The following is a 23,851-nucleotide window of genomic DNA, read 5'->3' as shown; positions in this document are numbered from 1 at the left end:
TTCTCTAGGTCTGCTAGGTGCTTAGTTATAATAAGGTCTAATATAGACGGATTCATTCCAGTTTCAAACCTTGTGGGCTCAGTAACATGCTGATGGAGAAAGCTGCCACCAAGTGTCTGAACTAGCTTATGCCCGAAACTCAAATCAGATAATGTTGTACTGTGTGATAAACAATCAATACCAGGAGCATTAAAGTCACCAATTCCCACAATTTTAGACAAAACTGACAAAAGGTAAGTAAGGAATACTATTTAAAAATACTACCGAATCTCTTAGACAGTCTCGAGTAAAGCGCTACTGTGCGCACACTTTGGGGCCAACTTGGATGTCTCAGCTCAAAACTAACTACCTCGTGTCGTTGACTTGTAAATTCAGAATCAACTTCTTTATATTTTAAAATCAGGGAAGAACAAACATAAACACAAACTCCTCGTTCATAGTTAATATTATATACAGAATCGTAACCACGTAGTTGCCGAAAACGGACAGAGGGGCACTACAATTCTTGGGCAGAACTTCGGTCACAACAATAACGTGGGGTTTCCGGTTTTCAACAAGTGCAACAAATTCATCACACTTTGACGATAAACAATTATTCATTGATTCATCAAATGTTCTTTGTTGTTGTGTGTTAATTTTCTTCTAATCCAGTTAAAAATGAAATTCTATTTAAAGGCATTTTATGTTCTTGATACCAAATGTCTTTTTGATTTGTCTCAATTTATTGGCCTGTTTGTTGTTGTGTCTTTTTTTCTGCTTTGAAATGGGACTTTGACTTACTGGGCTTGAAGCTGACGGTGCTTCAGTTAAATATCTTATTTGTCTTCCTCATATCAGGAAATGATTTTAAAAACTAGATTAAATCAGCTATTGAAGGGAAGAAAAATCTGGACCATATATTGTTTTCTATTTTAGAGGTATAAATCCAAAGACAAAATGTAGTAAATGCTCTAGTTTCTAAAGTGTGATATATTTTATAGTAATTTTTCAACCAACCAGTTGGTAACCATAGATTTTGATTTCATCAGGTGATAAGGTTGACAAGGTCTTCCTTTGTGCGACTTCTGTAATTGCTGCAACATCCACATCTTCTTTTAAGTATACATAATTAAAGTTCTGATGGTAGGAATCTGATGGTCAAAGAGGATGAGGGATAGGAATCAAAGAGGATGCAGGACTAGAGTATTCAGGAACTAAAGAACTAATAATACTATTGAATACAGGACTATGAAACAACAGAGAAGAAACAGTAGGAAAGCAAGTTATTGTAGAAGAAACTAGAGTATAGAGATGCTGAAGAACTAATAATATTATTGACTACAGCACTGTTTAACAACAAAGAAGAAACAGTAGGCAAGCAAGTTTTTGCAGAACAAACACTTGAAATAGAAGCCAAAGAAAGGTAAGCATCAGACAAAGAAACACTATTAGGAACACTACAAGGTAGTTGAGAAACAAGATTAGGTGGTGCTAGTCTGTATTAACTTGAACTATTTAAAGAGCAAGAAGGAGTTAGTGAGCAAAACTTGGTAACATCATGGACACCATATACACTTATAAGGAAAAAACTAAAAAACAAAATGAGTAGCACCTTTAGAGCTCTAATTTCTTGCAATTTGTAGTGTTTAAGGTCATATTTCTAATAGCCTAACTTACTACACATTCCCCAAATAGGTCTAGATATAGCCAAAGTCTATATAAAAATAAAGATTCAGAGTGATATAAAATCCTTATGGTACTTAATAACTTACAGCAATTGTCAATTGGGATAGGCTACTTGCATTTGTAAATATGGGCTGGTTTGAATTATTGACCTTGGAGTAAGGTGATCATGCCATTCAATGCCTTTTTCTGTTCTTTCTGAATATAAGGTAAAATTCCAGACAAGCTACTTTTTGCTATCTTGGAAAAGGGTTAGCTTAGGAAAATAAAACCTTAAATATTGAATCCAGAGCCAAAAAATACTCTGGGAAGGTATTGCCAAGCTACTATGTTAACCCTCTTCTGATTTCTAAGTTTGGCCCTAGATGGTTGGCAGAAAAGGACAATCTTTGGCAATATGTCATCCTTCATCTGCTAAACATGCCCTTGGCATCTTGTGCCCATGCCAGGTTATCTGAAAGTTTCATTTTGCTAACCTAACCCATTTCCAAGATAGCACAAAGTAGCTAAATTAGAATTTTACCACAATCATAAATGGGTACCCCCAAGAATTTTACTTTTACTCTAATGAATGGAGATCTTTTAAATTCAGTCAAACTTTAGTCAGGGTTGGCTAATATTACATGATGGTTAAGGCAGGCTAAGAAACCAGTTTCAGTAGCCTAGCCTATGGTTTGCGCTACAAATATCCCTATAAAAATTAATTATTTTTCATGAGTTATAAATATCAAACAAAATCTATGAGAAAATATATCCTATGCTGTTGTTGTTGTTTGAGGTTTGATGAGTTCAATCAAAAGGTCATATGCATTTGTATCACTTGGTTTATCTGTGCCTTCTGTAACCACTAGCTTGCTTGGGTGTCACTTCAGGACAACATGGCCTACAAGATTACAATAATATAGAGCCATCTACCACTTATCTTGCTATTTATAAGGGTTAGTCACCAGCAATAACTGCAAGCATTTATAAACAGAAACCAAAATGATGCAATTTACATTATCAAAAAGCAATCAAAATGCTGAACAACTCAATAATAATAAATAATACAAATAACTTGTAACTTATCACCTAAATCAAAATATAAGCAAATACAAATAAGACAACTCTAAAAAAAAACCAAAAAAAAAACAAGCATTAAAATTTTTAGGAATGAACAAAACCAGTAGTCTTAACCAAATTACTTAGGGGAGACCGGGGCATTATGGACACTCAGGTAATATGGACACCTCATTCTTATGCACTCCTGGTGACTCTTGATTAAAATGCATTATAGCCAAAATAGGTGGCATTAGTGGTAGAAACACATAGTTAATGGCTTCTGTTGCTTGAATTACACATTCATTCCTGAGATTATAAATTTGCAGTTTTCCAAGGCAAAGTAAATTTCTTGGTTTTACTGTATTAAGATTGCCAGCAAGCAGTATTTAGTTACAGATAGTGTTTAAGCCAAGTTTAAGAGAGTGCTACTTAAGCTAGGAATTGGATAACTACAATTTGAAACGGCACTTCATGGAGTGGACATGTTTTAAGTTTTTTATTGTAACTGATTTAGGGGGAATATGGACACCAATGACCAGGGTAATATGGACAAGGGTGTCCATGATGCCCCACTTGCTGGAAATTCTGCTCCACACCCAGATTATAATAGCTTGTTCTGTTTCAGATGGCAAGAACTTATCTAAGAAAGTTAACCAGGGGTTTAAAAGACGAGCAGACAATTAAAGAAGCTTTGATAATGATTTACAACGGTGTTTCCAAAAAGAAAACAGCAATGCAACTCAACATTCATAGAGCAAGCCTAATAAGATGGGTAGAACTGTAGAAGGAAGTGCTGTTAAATGAACTTGAGAGTAAGGAACCACAGGTATTTAAAGCTGATAGAGGCACTAAAAAAATATTAAGTGCAATCAAAGAAAAGAATCTAAATGATTATCTTACAAAAGCTAGCAAGCTGCACTACCAACTCAGCCCCACACAATGTCCTCCTCTGGCCTATCAGTTTGCTGGACAGCTGGGAAAATAAAAAAATTGCAGGTGCGGATTGGTTACTTCATTCCTGAAGAGAAACCCAGGTGTGTCTATCTGTGCCCCTCAGGCTACAAGCATTGCTCAGGCAACAGCGTTCAGTCAAGCAACAGTCAATGAGCTTTTTGACAACTACTCAGCTGTGTTAGAAAAGGAGAAATTTGAAGCCCATGCTATATGGAATGTTGATGAAACCGGCCTTACAACTGTGCAGAAACCTAAGAAAGTGATTGCTCCAAAAGGCACTAAGCAAGTTGGTCAACTGACATCAGTCGAGAGGGGTGAACTTGCAACCAAGAGGGGTGAGTATGTTGTGCTGTTAGCGCTACAGGTGCAGCAATTCCCCCTTTTATGGTCTTTCCTCGTGTTCACTTCAAAAAACGCATGGTTTCTGGTGCCCCTACTGGCATGAAAGGTACTGCTTATGTAAACGGGTGGATGACCATTGAAAACTTTGTTGAATTTTTAAAACACTTTCAAAAGCACACATGATGCAGTCTTGTCTCAAAGGTCCTATTGATCATAGACAACCATGTGAGCCACATTAGTCCAGAATCACTGGAATATGCTAAATCAAACAGAATTGTAATTCTTATGTTCTCACCCCATACAAGTCACAAGCTTCAGCCCCTTGATAGATCTGTTTTTGGACCACTGAAAGCTCACTACAATGGAGCTGCTGATGCATGGATGCTTAACCACCCTGGTCAGCTTATCAAGATTGATAATATTGCAGAACTGCTTGGCAGTGCTTTTCCACTGGCTTTCATGCCACAAAATATTCAGTCTGGCTTTATCCCTTCAACCATGACATTTTTACTGATTCCAAATTCTTGAGCTCCTATGTCTCTGATTGTGCAGAACCAGCTTCTCCGAGTTTTAATATTCCTGAAGACAATGATCTGTCTCAAACAAGCACATCTTCTAATGCATGTTTCAAAGTACCAGAAGAAGCACCTGTACCCCTAAATGTCTCTCTTGAACAGATTTCCCCTCACCCTAAAGCCAGTGCCAGAAAAAATACTACCAACTACAAAAGGATCAAAAGCATTGTACCCACCAATACACCTGTAAAAAACCAAATGATGAAAGACTTTGCTGAACAATCAGAAAAGGCCAAAGAAAATAAAAAAGTGAGAAGTAACAAGACAAAAGTTACCAAGCAAAAGGGGAAAAAAGCCTTGAGTTTTGACAACATAGATAGTACTCAGGATGAAATGGAAGAAGAATTGCACCTAAGTGGCTCTGATGATTAAAGCATGCATGCAGAGATTGTGGAAGACGTCGACTATGAAGATGTGAAAACTGGTGACTATGTCCTTGTCTTTGAGGTAAAATTTCCACCTACTCAATTGGCGAGATCATTTCTCAGGAGGAAGACGAGTATGAGATACTATATTTGAAGAGACTTTTGCCATTCATGAAGTTTAAGCGGACAGATCAGGTTTTTACATTCAATAGAGCCAGCATAAAAATGAACATAGGGCCTTCATCCTTTATTGGCGGCACTATGCAACAAGCAGAACAGCTTGTCTTTCAATTGAACTTGTCCCAATTTGACGTCAAGTAGTTATGATTTTTATATGTATTCAAAACATTTTTAATGTACACACAAGAAATATTCAGTTATCTACTCTTCTATTTCTGATTTTAACAACCCAGGGTATAATGGACATCAGTGTTCAAATTACCCATACCAAGTGTCCATTATACCCCAGTATTCCAGGTACATGGACACTTCTGCCACTTTTTGTTTGATCACTTCCCATGACAATCTGGTAAGAGGTACAAGTTTGTTATGAATAGGTCAAATAAAGCTAGTATACTGAAGTTAATGTCGGTAGAATCAGATGTGCAAAAAGAGTCTTACTGAAAAGTTATTTGAAATCCTGTGAAAAAGTGTCCATAATGCCTGGTCACCCATAACAAGTTTATGCTTAATCATCCATGCCAAATTCAAGGATAAATGGTAGAGACATAACTAGATATTTGTCTGAGAAGGGGCTAACTTAGGTCTCTGTAGCCTAGTTTTAGCACCTTCTGGGCTAGGTATAAACTCCTTTCCTTTACAATTCCTTTCTGATTTGCTGGGACTGATGGTGTCTGCTGACATTGTGGGAAAACTTGAACCATCTCTATGTAGGTTTTCAACTGAGTTATTCAAGCTACAGACTGCATTTTGAAAATGTTATGGCAATAATTTAGAAGGCAGTTCAAAAACAGAAGTTATAGCCTGAGTTAGATCACAGATCTGTTTTACAACACCTTTAAACATTGCCATATACATCATGTTGAGTTCCTCAACTGAAGGTTGATTAGGAGTCAGTAGCCTAGCCTAATTAATAAAATTTACCCCCACCCCCCTAAAGTGCAAAAATATACTCTGAATTGGTATATAAGGTTGGGGGTAAAATTAATTTCTGATAAAAAAAATTATTATATTTGGAAAGAGCATAAAAAAGGCATCAAGTGGTGTATTCACTTTGTTTGTAAGTCAATAATATGATTAGGTAAAAAATTACTGTTTTTTGAGGTTTAGGGGGGATAAGGGGTAACTAGGTTAGGCTATATTACACATTTAATATATGCTATGCTTTACCCCCCCCTAATGTGTAAATAGGGTAAGACACCCAGTAGTCGGACACTTTAATCACTTTGAAAACATTTTGACATTTAAACTACTCTAATTACTGTATTATACCACCTAGAAACTTAATTTTTTTTACAGTTAAAATCCTGTTTCTGTTGTGAACAAGTAGGTTACTAATTCAAATAGTTTTGCCTAGTACAGCGCCTCCTATTATTGAATTAATAACAAGTGACGATTCCACCTAAAGTCATACATACAAATGGCTCATTGTCAATAGCTATGATGCACTATTGCCTATTTCCAACCAGCAATCTCCCTAGTCATGGCCACTAGCAACAAATATGGTTTTCCCAGTTTTGTTGTCTATATGCTGTAATCTCGGCCAAGCTAATTTCAAAATAGCTTCAGATTGTAAATCACCATTTCGCAAATGAAAAATTAATTTTTAAAGGTTTATTACAAATTTGTATTACAAATTTAATTTTAGATAAGATAATAAATCAGATTGTAATTATTGAGAAAAGTGATTATACGTGTTATTCAAGGTGGGCATGTGCCGATCAAGGATTTTTTTTTGGGGGGGGGGGGAGGGGGGGCGAAATAGGTGGATCCAATAAAAAAAAAAATAAGGGGCGCAAAATAGGTTGATCTGATAAATTTGTATTAGGAGTAAGTTTAATTCACGCAAACTTGAGTTAATTAAGTAAATTATGCTCTTTAATGCTCTTTTTTATGCTCTTTAAGAATATAGTAATCATTTTTGTTGGAAATGAATTTTAGCCCCCATCCCTATATATACCAATTCAGGGTATATATTTGCACAGTTGGGGGGTGGGGGTAATTTTATTTCTGTGTAAATGAGAGGTAAGTTTCAACTTCCCCCCCCCACCCCCTAATATGTAAATATATACCCTGAATTGGTATATATTGGGGTGGGGGCTAAAATTAATTTCCAACAAAAATGGGTAAATATATACCAAATGATATTATTGAGTTAGGAATAAAGTGAATAAACCATTCGATGCCTTTTTTTATGCTGATTACGAATATAATAATCATTTCTATTGGAAATGAATTTTACCCCCCTATATATGCCAATTCAGGGTATACATTTCTACATAAGGGGGGGGGCAAATTTTGTTTCTGATGTAAATCGGAGGTAAGTTTAAACGTAAGTTTAAAATAAATATTCAGATTGAAATTATTGAGAAAAGTGATTTTCCTTGTTATTCAATGAGGACAGGTGCGGATCAAGGATTTTGTTGTTTTTTTTTGGGGGGGGGGGAAATAGGTGGATCCAAAAAAAAATTAAGGGGGTGCAAAATAGGTTGATCCGATAAACTTGCGTCAGGAGTAAGTTTAATTAATGCAAACTTGAGTAAATTAAGTAAAATACACTACTTTAGGCTAAACTAGGGGGGGCCTGCACCCTTTCGCCCCCTCCCCGCTGAATCTGCCACTAAATGAGGGGAGCTGGTATTCCCCTGTACAATGTTTTCAACTATGCAAGATTCCAATGGTACATTTTTCATATTGATGTGATACTATTTTTGATGTGGTTTAGGCTTTTGTTTAGAAACCACCATACCAACTTCTTTTTGGAATAAACTTTTACTTTTAAAACGAACTACACTGAAGCAAGGGCTACGCGGGACACGAATTACGTTGGGCAAAAGAGGGGGATCAAATAAAAAAAAATTACGGGGCTCAAAATCGGATGATCAGATAAACTTGCATCAAGAGTATGTTTAATTAAGCCAATCTTGAGTTTATTAAGTAATTTATGCTCCTTAATGCTCTTTTTTATTCTCTTTAAAAATATAATTATCATTTTTGTTGTAAATTTATTTTAGCCCCATCCCAATAGGCCTATATGCCATTTCAGGGTTTATATTTGCAACGTAGGGGGGTGGGGGTACTTTTATTTCTGATTTAATTTTGTGTTAATTTAAAACTCCCCCCCCACCCCTCTTCGGTTAACATATAAACCATTAATTATTATATACAGGGGTGGGGGCAAAAAATCCATAAAAAACAAAAAGTGTAAATATATATCAAAACATATTATTTATTTGGGAATTAAGTGAATACACCAATCGATGCCTTTTTTTATGCTGATTACAAATACAATAATAATTTCTCTCGTAAATGAATTTCAGCCCCCCCCCCCTATATATTCCAATTAAGGGTATATATTTATACATAAGGGGGGGCAAATTTTGTTTCTGATGTAAATCGGAGGTAATTTTAAACGTAAGTTTATGATAAATATTCAGATTGGAATTATTGAGAAAGGTGATTTACCTTGTAATTCAATGAGGACAGGTGCAGAAAAAGGATTTTTTTTTTTGGGGGGGGCGCAAAATATTTGGATACAATAAACAAAATGAGGGGGTGCCAAATAATTTAAAAAGATAAAAATGCGTGAGGAGTAAGTTTAACTAAAGTAAACTTTAGTTAATTAATTAAATTAAACTACTTTAGGCTGAACTAGGGGAGGGGGGCATGCACCCCTTTGCCCCCTCCCGCTGGATCTGCGACTGAATGAGGGGACCTGGTATTCCCCTGTACAATGTTTTCAATTATGCAAGATTCCAACAGTACACTTTTCATATTGATCTGACACTATTTTTGATGTGTTTTAGGCTTTTTTTTAAATATCACAATAAACTTCTTTTTGGAATAAACTTACTTTTAAATCAAACCAAAATAATAGTTACCATTCCTAAATAAAAGTCCCATGGCAACTTTTTCTCAATAGTAATTTTTTTCAAAATGTTTTTAACTTTTGGTTACTATGGGTTGTTGTTTGTTCTTTACTAGGTTACACCTACCTCTGCAACCATGACAGTGGTGGATCCAGAGGGGGGAGGGGGTTCATCCCCTAGTCAGTACCTCACTCTTTAAGCCAAAGATTTTTTTGTACTTTTATAAGAGCTGTTTATTCTAAATAACGGCCTTTGTGATTAAGGGGTCATTTTTAAAGAACTGGAACAAAATTCGAACTTTAGCTTAAAGAGGAAGGTATTGACTAGTAGGCGAGCCCCCTATTGTTCATATTAAAATTATATGAATGTAGAAGTTCGTTGAGAAAGTTAATTTGTAAGCTACGTATCTTTATTACTAATAAAAACGTTCGTAAATAAAATTAAATAAGTTTTGAGAAAGCCATTTAACCAAATAAAAGTAAAATTAATATGCAAATTTCGTTTTAATTATTCATGTACGGTGACCCAAAATCAGAACCTGCATCAATGCAAAAACGTTCAAAAATTAAATAAAAAACAAGTTTTTTTAAATGAAAGTAAGGAACAACGTTAAAACTTAAACAGAAATAATTCCGTATATGAAAGGGGCTGTCCCCTCCTCAACGCCTCGTTCTTTACGCTAAAGTTTGACTTTCTCATAACTATTATTTTTGTTAAACAATAAAAAATTTGTTAATCCCCCTCATCGTCAGCAGCTACACCCAAAATATTCTTGTTTTGCTTTGGCATTCTTCAAAACAAATATTGAGCTTTCTACTGAGAAAAGGCACCTTTTATTATTTCTTTTCTTTAAATCTTGTATATACGTTACCTAAATATAGCCCCTTATAGAAAAGAATACTTCATAATCCTTTGTCCTGGTGTCTTAATTTAGCTTAAATTCATTTTTATTATCCGAATTCAATCAAAATTAAGTGCACATGCCCCATCAATATTGGTCAAACATGTCACTTCAATACCTGACAAGTCTCACATCAATTTTTCTAAACGGCAAAAATAAAGAAAAAAAGGAATCAATATCCAACTTCTCAAACGGAAACAGCTGTCAAAAGCAATTAAGAAATCCCTTCTCGTTTCAAAGGATTTGCATAACTCACTTTCCGAAGTTTCTACAGCATCAAATGGCCATCTTTGAAAGTATTATTAAAGATTTTGAGGATTCTATGGAGAGGGGCATAGTCTTGTCAACTTGTAGAAACATTGGTACTGGTGCATTATGTGGGCACTGCTAAAGAAATCAAGTTTGGTTCATGCTAATGAAATAAAATAGGATGAATATGCAATAATTTGTAAACAAATTTGGGCTATATATTTCGGCTCAACGGAATTGTTGTTGTCATTTTAATGACAAAAAATATCATTTTAATAGCGGGGAACTTGATTTTAATAACGGAGTAATGGGAAATTTTCTGCAGAAGAAAATTCGTACTAGGGGACCGGTTTTTTGTGGGGAAACTTCCATAAGGGATGGAATTTCTGTTTTTTCTGGGGGGAGGTGGGTTAAACAAAAAAAAACATAATTGGGTACTTACGCATTATGCTGGCACCGCATAATTTACAAGTCTGACCATTATTTTTTTTTTTTTGGGGGGGGGGGGTCAATCCCCTAACTCCCCCCCCTGGGTACTACCTTGGCCAAGGGAACAAATTTGCTATTGTACAAGGAAACCAGTCACGAAACCTGTCAAATAGGCTATTTGCAAGAGATCGCTATAGATAAACGACTGCAAAGCCGTGGTTTCTCACTGAGTGTCAATATTTACATGATTGATTTTTGTGGTTTAAGGGGGGGAAAGGTACCTAGGTTAGGTTTGGTTACGTATTTGATATATGGTCTGATTCCCCCCCCCCCTAATGTGCCAATATATAGCCCAAGGTTGTTTATAAATTATTATAAATTACTATTATTTTATTTTAAATTAGTCCTATATAAATTGGGCGGGGGGCTGTCCCCCGAGATTTGTCACTCCCGTTTGCAAAAAACCCATAAGCTAACAGATAACAGCTAATTGTGGCGGATCCAGGGAGTGGTGAGGGGGGCGCGTGCCCCCTAGCGAAGTCTAAGCATATCATATTCTTGATGCGCTACTTGAACGTCAAGTAAAGTGTATTCTTAAGAAAATTTATTTAAAAAAACAAATTTCTACATACGGGGGGGGGGGGCAAATTTTTTTTCTGATGTAAATCGGAGGTAAGTTCAAGATAAATATTCAGATTGAAATTATTGAGAAAGGTGATTTTCCTTGTTATTCAATGAGGACAGGTGCGGATCAGGGATTGTTTTTTTTTTGGGGGGGGGGGTTAAAATAGGTGGATCCAATAAACAAATTTAGGGGTCGCAAAATAAGTTGATCCAATAAAGTTGCGTCAGGAGTAAGTAACTAACGCAAACTTGAGTAAATTAAGTAAATTACACTACTTTAGGCTGAACTAGGGGGGCGTGCGCCCCTTCTCCCCCTCCTCACTTGAGCTGCGACAGCAAGAGGGTAACTGGTATTTCCCAGTACAATTTTTTCAATTGTGAAAGATTCCAACAGTACACTTTTCATATTGATCTGACACTATTTTTAATGTGTTTTAGGCTTTTTTTAGAAATCACCATAAACTTCTTCTTGGAATAAACTTTTACTTTTAAATCAAACCAAAATAATAGTTACCAGTCCTGAATCAATGTCCCATGGCAACTTTTTCTCAATAGTAATTTTTTTTCAAAATGTTTTTAACTTTTGGTTACTATGGGCTGTTGTTTGTTCTTTACTAGGTTACACCTACCTCTGCAACCATGACAGTGGTGGATCCAGAGGGGGGAGGGGGTTCATCCCCTAGTCAGTACCTCACTCTTAAAGCCAAAGATTTTTTAGTACTTTTATAAGAGCTATTTATTCTAAATAACGGCCTTTGTGATTAAGGGGTCGTTTTTAAAGAACTGGAACAAAATTCGAACTTTAGCTTAAAGAGTAAGGCATTGACTAGTAGGCGAGCCCCCTAATGTACATAATAAAAATATATGAATGTAGAAGTTCGTTGAGTAAGTTAATTCGTAAGCTACGTATCTTTATTACTAATAAAAACGTTCATAAATAAAATTAAATAAGTTTTGAAAAAGCCATTTAACCAAATAAAAGTAAAATTAATATACAAATTTTGTTTTAATTATTCATGTACGGTGACCCAAAATCAAAACCTGCATCAATGCAAAAACTTTCAAAAATTAAATAAAAAAACAAGTTTTTTTTAACTGAAAGTAAGGAACAACGTTAAAACTTAAACAGAAATAATTCCGTATATGAAAGGGGCTGTCCCCTCCTCAACGCCTCCTTCTTTACGCTAAATTTTGACTTTCTCATAACTATTATTTTTGTTAAACAATAAAAAATTCGTTAATCCCCCTCCTCGTCAGCAGCTACACCCAAAATATGCTTGTTTTGCTTTGGGATTCTTCAAGACAAATATTGAGCTTTCTACCGTGAAATGACGCCTTTTATTATTTCTTTTCTTTCAGTCTTGTATATACGTGACTTAAATATAGCCCCTTATAGAAAAGAATACTCCATAATCCTTTGTCCTGATGTCTTAATTTAGCTTAAATTGATTTTTATTATCGGAATTCAATCGAAATTAAGTGCACATGCCCCATCAACATTGGTCAAACATGTCACTTCAATACCTGACAAGTCTCACATCAATTTTTCTAAACGGTAAAAATTAAGAAAAAAAGGAACCAATACGTAATTTCTCAAACGAAAACAGCTGTCAAAAGTAATTAAGAAATCCCTTCTTGTTTCAAAGGATTTGCATAACCTACTCTACAAAGTTTCTACAGCATCAAATAGCCATCTTTGAAAGTATTATTAAAGATTTTGAGGATTCTATGGAGAGGGGCATAGTCTTATCAACTTGTAGTAACATTGGTACTGGTGCATTATGTGGGCACTGCTAAAGAAATCCAGTTTGGTTCATGCTAATGAAAAAAAATAAAATAGGATGAATATGCAATAATTTGTAAACAAATTTGGGCTATATATTTCGGCTCAACGGAATTGTTGTTGTCATTTTAATAACCGAGTAATGGAAAATTTTCTGCGGGAACAAATGTGTACGCGGGGGCCGGTTTTTTGTGGGGAAACTGCCATAAGGGAGGGAAGTAATGATTTTACTGGGGGGAGGTGGTTAAACAAAAAAAAACATAATTGGGTACTTACGCATTATGCTGGCACTGCATATTTTACACGTCTGACCATTATTTTTTTTTGGGGGGGGGGGGGGCAAACCCCTAACCCCCCCCCTGGGTACTGCCGTGGCCAAGGGAACAAATGTTCTATTGTACAAGGAAAACAGTCCCGAAACCTGTCAAAGTCGCTTTTTGCAAGATATTGAGAGATAGATCCGACTGCAAAGCCATGATTTCTCACTGAGTGTCAATATTCACACCATGGATTTTTGGGATTTAAGGGAGGGAAAGGTCCCTAGGTTAGGTTTGGTTACGTATTTAATATATGGTATGATTTCCCCCCCCACCTAATGTGCAAATATATAGCCCAAATTTGTTTCTAAATTATTATAAATTCCTCCTATTTTATTTTACATTCGTCCTATATAATTTGGGCGGGGGGCTTTCCCCCTAGATTTGTCACTCCCTTTTGCAAAAAACCCATAAGCTAACGGATAACAGCTAATTGTGGCGGATCCAGGGAGTGGTGAGGGGGGCGCGTGCCCCCTAGCGAAGTCTAAGCATATCATATTCTTGATGCGCTACTTGAACGTCAAGTAAAGTGTATTCTTAATAAAATTTATTTAAAAAAACAAAGTTTTTCCGAAGGAAGTAAAGAGCAAAGTTGAAAATTAAAACGAATAAAAATTATTACTTTTACAGCCTATCTAACATATATCAATAAAACTAGTAGGAACAAACCAACTAATTATGTTTCTCTATGCTTTTAGGATTATACAAAACTAGCGCTTTACTGAAAACACAAAAGTCAAGTATAAAAAACAGGATTATTAATTTAAGAATCAAAAGTAAGCATGTAGCTTAACAACACTAAACGAATCGATAAGGCATTTCATAGTCTTACACCAGTCCTAATACTATCAAGATGGCTTTACTTCAACTTGTTTACAGACTAATTGTATGTCCTTTTCAGAACCAAAACGAGAGCCAGTCATTGAACTCAGCCATTGTGCAGAAGTAATACCAAATTAAATGTAAAAAAAAAGCAAAATCCAAATCTGGATTGTTACTTTATCTTAAAAGGGATTGATCCGAAAAGGGATTGATAATATTTGTATTGTGTAAAAAGTGTCCTTAATTGTTTTTCTTTTACTGTACCAAAACTCCTATATTATTTTACGTTTTCAGTAAAGCGGTAGTTTTGTATAATCCTAAAAGTATAGGGAAACATAATTAGTTGGCTTATTTGTACTAGTTTTATTGATATATGTTAGATAATCTGTGAAGTACTAATTTGTGTTCGTTTTAAGTTTCAACTTCGCTCTTTACTTCCCTCGGAAAAACTTCGTTTTTTTTAAAATTAATCAGGGAAAACAGCATGTCCATTTTGAACTCCAATGCCACTTCTGAACCCAAACTGATTGTCGCTGCGGGAAGAGAACCCTTTCAAGAAGTTTACTAATTATCGAACAAACAGTAATTGTGTACGTAGCTCTAGTTCGTAGCCGTGTTTGGTGGCCGAGTTTCGATGAAGGTGTTGAAAGGTGTATAGTTATTTCGCGCCTTTCCAAAAGAAAGTAGTGGTATCAACTCACGAAAGTATAGGTCAAAGTCACGAAAACTTTTAATAAAAATACCAAGAAAATACTATTCTCGTTGAAAATGCCAAATTAAGAATTTTTCAGGCTGCGCGGGAAGAGTGGTGGCAAAAAAAAAGAGCCGGGGGACTGCGGGGGGGGAAAATATGTTTGAAATCTAGGGGCACAAAAATTCAGAAAAGACAGAAACACAGAAATCCCTGCCCCCTCCAGAAAAAAATGGAAATGTGCATTGCACTTGTTGGGAACTTGAAATTGGTCAATAAATTAAAAAGAGCTGAAATATCATCTCATTTATTTGCAATAAAAGCCAACTTGGATATATAATTACCAAGTTGTAAAAATCAAAAAACTAGTTTAAGTTGACTGTAATTTTGGTGCTTTTATGTTATAGCTCCTATGTTATAGCGTTCTACATCAATTGACGCACTGTGAACCGGTTTTTCGTTAGTTTCTTTCAGCTTAGAGTGGGACAAAGAAAAGTGACAGAATAGATGGAAATATATAATTTCGGCTATATATTTGCACATTAGGGGGGTGGGGGTAAAGTATTGAGACAAGGTAAAGTAAAAAAAAAATTCGTACTTCATAATATAAAGAAGAGTTTTAGCTAGCTCATTTTGCATGCCGACCCACTATCATTACCCCCCCCCCAACGGTGCCAATATATAGCCCCGTTTGGTTCTGAAATATTTAAATAATCTTTTTGATATTTCATTATTATTAGTAATCGAAAACTGTTAGAATTAGATCAATAACTTGAAATTGGCGCTACAACATACAAGTACTGTACGTGTTTCTTTATTTTTAGATGCAAGACTGGAAACGTATTATTTTTATGTACCTTTTTATACTAAATCATACAGTCTAATTGTTTCCCTATCATGCCTCCTGCTTTCCAATATTGTCCAGTAAAATCATGAATGGTCACAGAAAAATCTAAATGGTCACAGAAGACTCTTTCCTTAAGCAAAGGGAATGACAAGTTTGTATCCCCTTACTTATGTTTAACATAACCAAAAATCTTTGTGTAACTATGCACTTTCGAAGTAACGGCCAAAGAATGATAAATTTTCGCGTAGCTATCCCAGGTGTTCGTTTTAGGTAGTGGTATCATTGATGTTTTGATAATTTTAAACGTATGATAAGGAAAGGGTGATGATACTCAAATTGAAGTTTGAAGACAGAATAGAATTTTGTCAAATTAGGTGCATATAAAAGCTTTATCTAAGAGAGAGGGTTTAAAAATTAATTTCCGGCAAAGATGTCACAGTAGAGTATGCATTATGGAAGTTTTAAGCTGAATTTTTGTGCTTTCAGGAGGGATTCTTTTCTGATGGGAGGGGGGGGGGAGGAAAGGGTTACGGGGGAGGATTCTTCCATGGAGGATGTTTCCTTGGGGGAAGGGACATTTCTATGAAGGGAGCGCCGGATTATTTAAAAAACGATCAGAAATTAAATAAAAAAACTAATTTTTTCAACTTAAAGTAAGGAGCAACGTTAAAACTTAAAACAAACAGAAATGATTACGTATATGGGGGGGCTTGCCCCTAGTTAATACCGCGCCCTGTTCACTAGAGTCTTTTTTTAGTAGTTTCAAAAGAGCTATCTATGCTAAGTAACAGGCTTTTGTGATTCAGGGGTTTGTGATTCAGGGGTTTGTGATTCGAACAAAACTCGAATTGTAGCGTAAAGAGCAAGGTATTGACTAGGGGGCAAACTCCCTAATATACGTAATAAAACAAACGAATATAGAAGTTCGTCACGTAAGTTAATTCGTAAGTTACATCAGAACAAAATTTTGAGAAAGCCATTTAGCCATAAAAGTAAAATTAATATGCAAATTTCGTTTTAATTATTCATGTACGGTGAGTCAAAATCTAAGCTGCATTAATTCAAAAACGTTCAGAAATTAAATAAAAAAAATTTAACTGAAAGTAAGGACCAACATTAAAACTTAAAACTAACAGAAATTATTCTGTATATGAAACGGACTGTCTCCTCTTCAATGCCTCGCTCTTTACGCTAAAGTTTGAATCTGTTACACAACTTTATTTTTTGAAACAATAAAAAACTTAGGTTAAATACATAAACTAACCTAGGTACCTCCCCCCCCCTTAAACACCAAAAACCACTTGTTAAAATATTGTAACTCCATGAGAAACTACAGCTTTGCAATGTTTTATCTATAGCGTTCTCTTGCAAACAGCCTATTTGACAGGTTTTTCGTTACTGGTTTCCTTTTACAATAGCAAATTTTTTTCCTTGGACAAGGCTGTGCCCAGGGGGGGAGTTGAACACCCCCCCCCCTCCCAAAAACGAAATGTTTGTCTGACTTGTAAAAATGTAACAAAAATGTAGGTAAACAAATTTTGGTGTTTTCGCATCATGCAGGTATACTGTACAGGGCTTCCACTCTCGAAAATTAAAATTTGGGGACAAGTCTTAAAAATTTGGGGAATTTTCGGGGACAAGTCTTCAAGATTTGGGGATTTTTCAGGAAAAAAAAATAGAATTTTGTTGCAAAAATTTGGGAGCCAAAATTGGTTTTAGCTTTGTTTTCAGGCTCAAGTAGGGCTTGTATCTGCGTAGTAAATCAAGACCTATACAAAATAGGTTTTAGATCCAGAGCCACAGCCAGGCATTTGAACCCATATCTGAAAACACTTATTGCTGATATTGCGGCAAAAACTTCAAAATTGTTTTAAAAAAAAGGGTTTTAGTTTTTTTTGTTTAACCCATCTCTTCCCAGAAAAAAAACAGAAATTCCATCCTTTATGGAAGTTTCCCTACAAATAACCAGCCCCCTAGTACAAATTTGCTCCCGCAGAAAATTTTCCATTACTCGGTTATTAAAATCGAGGTCCCCGCTAATAAAATGATATTTTTTGTCATTAAAATGACAACAACAATTCCGTTGAGCCAACATATGTAGCCCAAATTTGTTTACAAATTATTGCACATTCATCCTATTTTATTTCATTTCATTAGCATGAACCAAACTTGATTTTTTTAGCAGTGCCAACATAATGCACCAGTACCAATGTTTCTGCAAGTTGACAAGACTATGCCCCTCTCCATAGAATCCTCAAAATCTTTAATAGGCTAATACTTTCAAAGATGGCCATTTGTTGCGGTACAAAATTCGGAAAGTGGGTTATGCAAATCATTTGAAACCAGAAAGGATTTCTTAATTGCTTTTGACAGCTGTTTTTGTTTGAGAAGTCGCATATCGATTCCTTTTTTTCTTTATTTTTGCCGTTTAGAAAAATTAATGTGAGACTTGTCATGTATTGAAGTAACATGTTAGACCAATATTGATGGGGCAGGTGCACTTAATTTTGATTGAAATCCGATAATAAAAATGAATTTAAGCTAAATTAAGACACCAGGACGAAGGATTCTTTTCTATAAGGGGCTATATTTCAGTCACGTATATACAAGATTGAAAGCGAAGAAATAATAAAAGGCGCCTTTTCACAGTAGAAAGCTCAATATTTGTCTTGAAGAATGCCAAAGCAAAAAAAACAAAGCAAAACAAGCATATTTTGGGTGTAGCTGCTGACGAGGTGGGGGATTAACAAATTTTTTATTGATTAACGAAAATAAGAGTTGTGAGAGAGTCAAATTTTAGCTTAAAGAATGAGGCATTGAGGAGGGAAGAGCCCTTTTCATATACAGAATAATTTCTGTTTAAGTTTTAACGTTGTTCCTTACTTTCAGTTAAAAAAACATGTTTTTTTATTTAATTTTTTAACGTTTTTGAATTGATGCACGTTTTGATTTTGGGTCATCGTACATGAATAATTGAAACAAAATTTGCATATTAATTTTACTTTTATTTGGTTAAATGGCTTTCTCGAAACTTATTTAATTTTATTTACGAACGTTTTTATTAGTAATAAAGATACATAACTTACGAATTAACTTACTTAACGAACTTCTACATTCATATATTTTTAATATGTAGGCCTATATTAGGGGGCTCGCCTACTGGTCAATACCTCACTCTTTAAGCTTAAGTTCGAATTTTGTTCCAGTTCTTTAAAAATAACCCCTTAATCGCAAAGGCCGTTATTTAGCATAAACAGCTATTATGAAAGAACTAAAAAATCTTTGGCTTAAAGAGTGAGGTACTGCTAGGGGATGAACCCCCTCCCCGCCTTTGGATCCACCACCGTCAGGGGTGCAGAGGTAGGTGTAACCAAGTAAAGGATAAACAAACACCCATATTAATCAAAAGTTAAAAAGATTTTGAAAAAAAAATTACTATTAAGAAAAAGTTGCCATGGGACATTGATTCAGGAATGGTAACTATTATTTTGGTTCATTTTAAAAGTAAAAGTTTATTCCAAAAACAAGTTTATGATGATTTCTAAAAAAGCCTAAAGCACATCAAAAATAGTGTCAGATCAATATGAAAAGTGTACCATTGGAATCTTGCATAGTTGAAAACATTGTACAGGGGACTACCAGTTCCCCTCATTCAGTGGCAGATCCAGCGGGGAGGGGGTGAGGGGTGCACGCCCCCCTAGTGTAGCCTAAAGTAGTGTAATTTACTTAATTTACTCAAGTTTGCGTTAATTAAACTTACTCCTGACGCAAGTTTATCGGATCAACCTATTTTGCGCCCCCCTAAATTTTTTATTGGATCCACCTATTTCCCCCCCCCCAAAAAAAAAACAAAATCCTTGATCCGCACCTGTCCTCATTGAATAACAAGGAAAATCACTTTTCTCAATAATTTCAATCTGAATATTTATCTTAAACTTACGTTTAAACTTACCTCCGATTTACATCAGAAACGATTTACATCAGATTACCCCCCTTATGTAGAAATGTATACCCTGAATTGGCATATATAGGGGGGGGGGCTGAAATTCATTTCCGATAGAAATGATTATTACATTTGTAATCAGCATAAAAAAAAGCATTGAATGGTGTATTCACTTTATTCCTAACTTAATAATATGATTTGGTATATATTTACCCATTTTTGTTGGAAATGAATTTTAGCCCCCACCCCTATATATACCAATTCTGGGTATATATTTGCACATTAGGGGGTGAGGGGGAAGTTGAAACTTACCTCTCATTTACACAGAAATAAAATTAACCCCACCCCCCTAATGTGCAAATATATACCCTGAATTGGTATATATAGGGGTGGGGGCTAAAATTCATTTCCAACAAAAATGATTAATATATTCTTAAAGAGCATAATTTACTTAATTAACTCAAGTTTGCGTTAATTAAACTTACTCCTGATGCAAATTTATCAGATCAACCTACATTGCGCCCCGTAATTTTTTTATAGAATCCACCTATTTTGCCCCCCCCCCAAAAAAAAAAAATCCTTGATCCGCACCTGCCCACATTGAATAACAAGGATAATCACTTTTCTCAATAATTCCAATCTGAATTATTATCTTCTCTGAAAATCAAATTTAAATAAAAAATTTCTTATATTAATAAACATTTTACAATTTAATATTTGGTTTGCCATCATGAATCACGAATTTGCCAAATCATGAATTAGCAGGTTCTGCCTATAGTCCTAGCAACAAGCGGACGAAAACCCGTCTCATGAAGGTTGACGAAAGCCGATAACAGGAAATCAATGAAAGGAACAAAGCAATATTGCGTAATAACTATGTACATGAGTGATTCCTATATGTCCGTCTATAGGAAGATTTGACACTTCTTAGTAAATTTAAAAATAGGAAGCGCTGTACAATCGAAACTATTTGAATTAGTAACCTACTTGTTCACAAAAGAAACAGGATTTTAACTGTACAAAAATTAAGTTTCTAGGTGGTATAATACAGTAATTAGAGTAGTTTAAATGTCAAAAAGTTTTTAAAAGGATTAATTCATTACAGGTGACAGGAATTGGAGACTTTTGTCCGTGAATAGGATGATGATTCATTCCTATCAAAGATTCTGTCCGAGAATAGGCAGGTGGCCGACTACTGGGTGTCTTACCCTATAGCCTATAGCCCAAATTTTTTCATAAGCTATTAGCCTAGCCTAGTTTCATTTTAGTTCATTAGCATTAACCAAACTTCACTTCCTGCATGTGTTCTGTATTTGAGAAGAGTAGCAAAGTCTTCTGCATAATAAAAATGCTTACCTTTGACCAGTAGCGCATTAAGGCCATCTATCAAAATAAAAAGTTATCCAGCCTAACATGAATGGAATGATATAAAAAGAAAACCAAAATAATAGATTTTACACTTAAGATTTCAGCCGTTGAAATATTATTTTCCAATCCTGAAAGATCACACTACTGAGCTGAGATCAATCATGCAACTGTAAATAAACTTCAGTTGACTAAACTATGCCAATGATTCTTTGTTTTGAAAATCCCGCGTAATAAATTTTCGTTTCAATAAATAGTGGCTAGACACACATACAGGGTTGCCACCAGCCGAAGAAAAAAATCCATGGCAAGCACTGTTGGCAAAGGTACGAAAAAATTTGCCGCTCACGACGCTTCGCGTCACTCGCAGGTACGCCTTTTCTACGTTTGCGCCATCTTTTAAGCTCCAAATAATAAGACCTTTAGAGGGCGACAGGGCTTGTTCACAGAAATGGCGTTTTTCCACTAACAACAGATTGAAGCCTAGAATTCCCACCACTACAATATCTAAAAAAAAGAGTGATTTGTAAAGCTTGAATGAAAGGCAGAAGTGTATGTATAACATGAACATAGAGTTTTGAAAGGAGCGCAATTACGCCTCTGGAAAGTTCGGCTACTTGAAACCAAAAGAAAATGTGCTACTTTGGCAAATTAATATGGAAATAACAATAGTTTCCAGTTTTCAATCCTAAAATTTAAAGAGATAAGTTGATTCCTGGTACTTTTAATTTACTCCTCGTGTCGAATTCAGCTAGAATCCATATTGAACTTGGATTGAACTCACTAGAATATTCCATTTTTGAACTGAGTCTGTCGAGTAAAAAATAAACACATTTTTTCATCATTTATTATCAACGCGAAAACAATTTCAATTAAACATATCAATATATAATAATTTGGAAAGACAAGTAATCACAGCTGAAGTCCAATTACAGGATAAGACAGAACAAAAAGCATTCTTTCAAATATATAGCCTGCATTCTACTCAACAAAAATGATCACGAGAAGCAACACCAAGAACCTAGCAAACCAAGAAAAATTCCAAAAATCTCAAAGGAAAAGAAAATACAGGAAACCAAGGTGCCACCATTATTATAAACAACAGTTGGAAGAACTATGGAATATATTAACAATTTTGTAAAGGTTGATTTTAGCTTTGGCAAGGCCCGTAATGGGATTGAGTGAACTGGACAACAACAGTGTAAATGAACCAAAATTCCGACAAGAAGTTCAAAGAATTAACGAGTTAAAGTCATCTTCAATCAGTTAAACTTAGTTTAACGGTACATAATGGACCAAATATAAGAAACAAAACTAGTTCAAGATTGTGATTGTTTCAGACCTGCATAGCTATTAAGACTCTTCGGTACCACAGTATCTGAGCGAGAATAGCCTAGCAAGAACCTATGTATGTACTATGAAAACCCCATCTTCCGACTAGCCAGGCACTATTTTGAGATTTCGTCGCTATTATGGTTCTCTGATTTTCCTGGTAGATCTTCAATTAAAAACGGAAAAACGATGATAAACCATTCCTTATCTGCAAGCAAAAAAAGATCTAAAGTTAAAAAAAAATGTCACCTTATCCAGGAGACTACTACCGAGGAGTTTCCTTCACCTGCCTCTTTTCAGTTTTCAGATAAACGGTATTGGGAAAACCCGAAAACGACTAATTAGTTCGAAATACTATTTAATAGTAACTCTAGAAATCAAACATAAACTCAAAAATGACTGTTTCTTTAGTAATTCTTTAACTAAATAAAGGCTATTATGGTTCCGTGATTTTCCCGGTAGATCTTCAATTAAAAAAGGAAAAACAATGATAAAGCATTCCTTATCTGCAAGCAAAAAAAGATCTAAAAATAAAAAAAAATGTCACCTTCTCCAAGAGACTAATACCGAGGAGTTTCCTCCGCCCACCTCCTTTCAGTTGTTAGATAAACGGTATTGGGAAAACCCGAAAACGACTAATTAGTTCGAAATACTATTTACTAGTAACTCTAGAAATCAAACATAAACTCAAAAATGACTGTTTCTTTAGTAATTCTTTAACTAAATAAAGGCTATTATGGTTCCGTGATTTTCCCGGTAGATCTTCAATTAAAAAAGGAAAAACAATGATAAAGCATTCCTTATCTGCAAGCAAAAAAGATCTAAAGTTAAAAAAAAATGTCACCTTCTCCAAGGGACTAATACCGAGGAGGTTCCTTCACCCACCTCTTTTCAGTTGTTAGATAAACGGTATTGGGAAAACCCAAAAGCGACTAATTACTTCGAAATACTATTTACTAGTAACTCTAGAAATCAAACATAAACCCAAAAATGACTGTTTCATTAGTAATACTCGGCTGTATTGCTAACTAAAGGCCTATCGCAAGCCAGACAAGGAAAAGAACGAAAAAAGAGAATCCAATAAAAGTAATAGAAGTACTCTTTCTCTGGCATTTTGAACATAGAACTATCGAACTTTTGCTACTGCTCATAAGTGGCCATATCCTCGTTACACTGCTACTGGTTAAAAACCACTTACAGAAGATTCACAAGTCACTTTTTAAAGCATCAGATAGACAGATAATCTGAATACGACAGGTAAGAGCTTATGTGAGAGCTGGAAATGATTCTGTTTCACAGACATATTTCCTGCAGACAGGACATGAGGTCTCATTCTCAAACCACCCAGTAATGCACTGGAAAAAAAACAATATAAATTATAATAAAATTATAGTGCTTATAGACTATAGGGCAATTTTGGCTTCCATATTATATGTAAAACTTGTCTTCACATGTGAAAGTATTGCAAAGTACAACTTCTGTTTGACGCTGAGATTCCAGCAGATTACGATCTGCCGATAATTTCTTCAAAAACATTATTTCAAGTAAGAGCGTAAAGAA

General features: G+C 35.2%; 1 protein-coding gene across 1 annotated transcript in view; it reads right to left on the bottom strand.

Annotated features, from left to right (window-relative positions):
• LOC148940879 (uncharacterized) overlaps positions 1 to 21,164 on the bottom strand; it is a 47,880-nt gene extending 26,716 nt beyond the window's left edge. Inside the window, exon 1 of the mRNA XM_089104872.1 lies at positions 21,053 to 21,164. The gene's annotated coding sequence lies outside the window, so the exon portion shown is untranslated. The remainder of the gene's footprint in view (positions 1 to 21,052) is intronic.
• Positions 21,165 to 23,851: the final 2,687 nt, after the last annotated feature.

Source organism: Artemia sp. Qi Xiang Cuo, chromosome 19 (genome assembly GCF_049724085.1).
Source record: "Artemia sp. Qi Xiang Cuo chromosome 19, ASM4972408v1, whole genome shotgun sequence".
In the NCBI taxonomy this organism is placed as follows: domain Eukaryota; kingdom Metazoa; phylum Arthropoda; class Branchiopoda; order Anostraca; family Artemiidae; genus Artemia; species Artemia sp. Qi Xiang Cuo.
The sequence above is the reverse complement of the archived record's forward strand: the minus strand, read 5'-3'. Positions and strand labels throughout refer to the sequence as shown.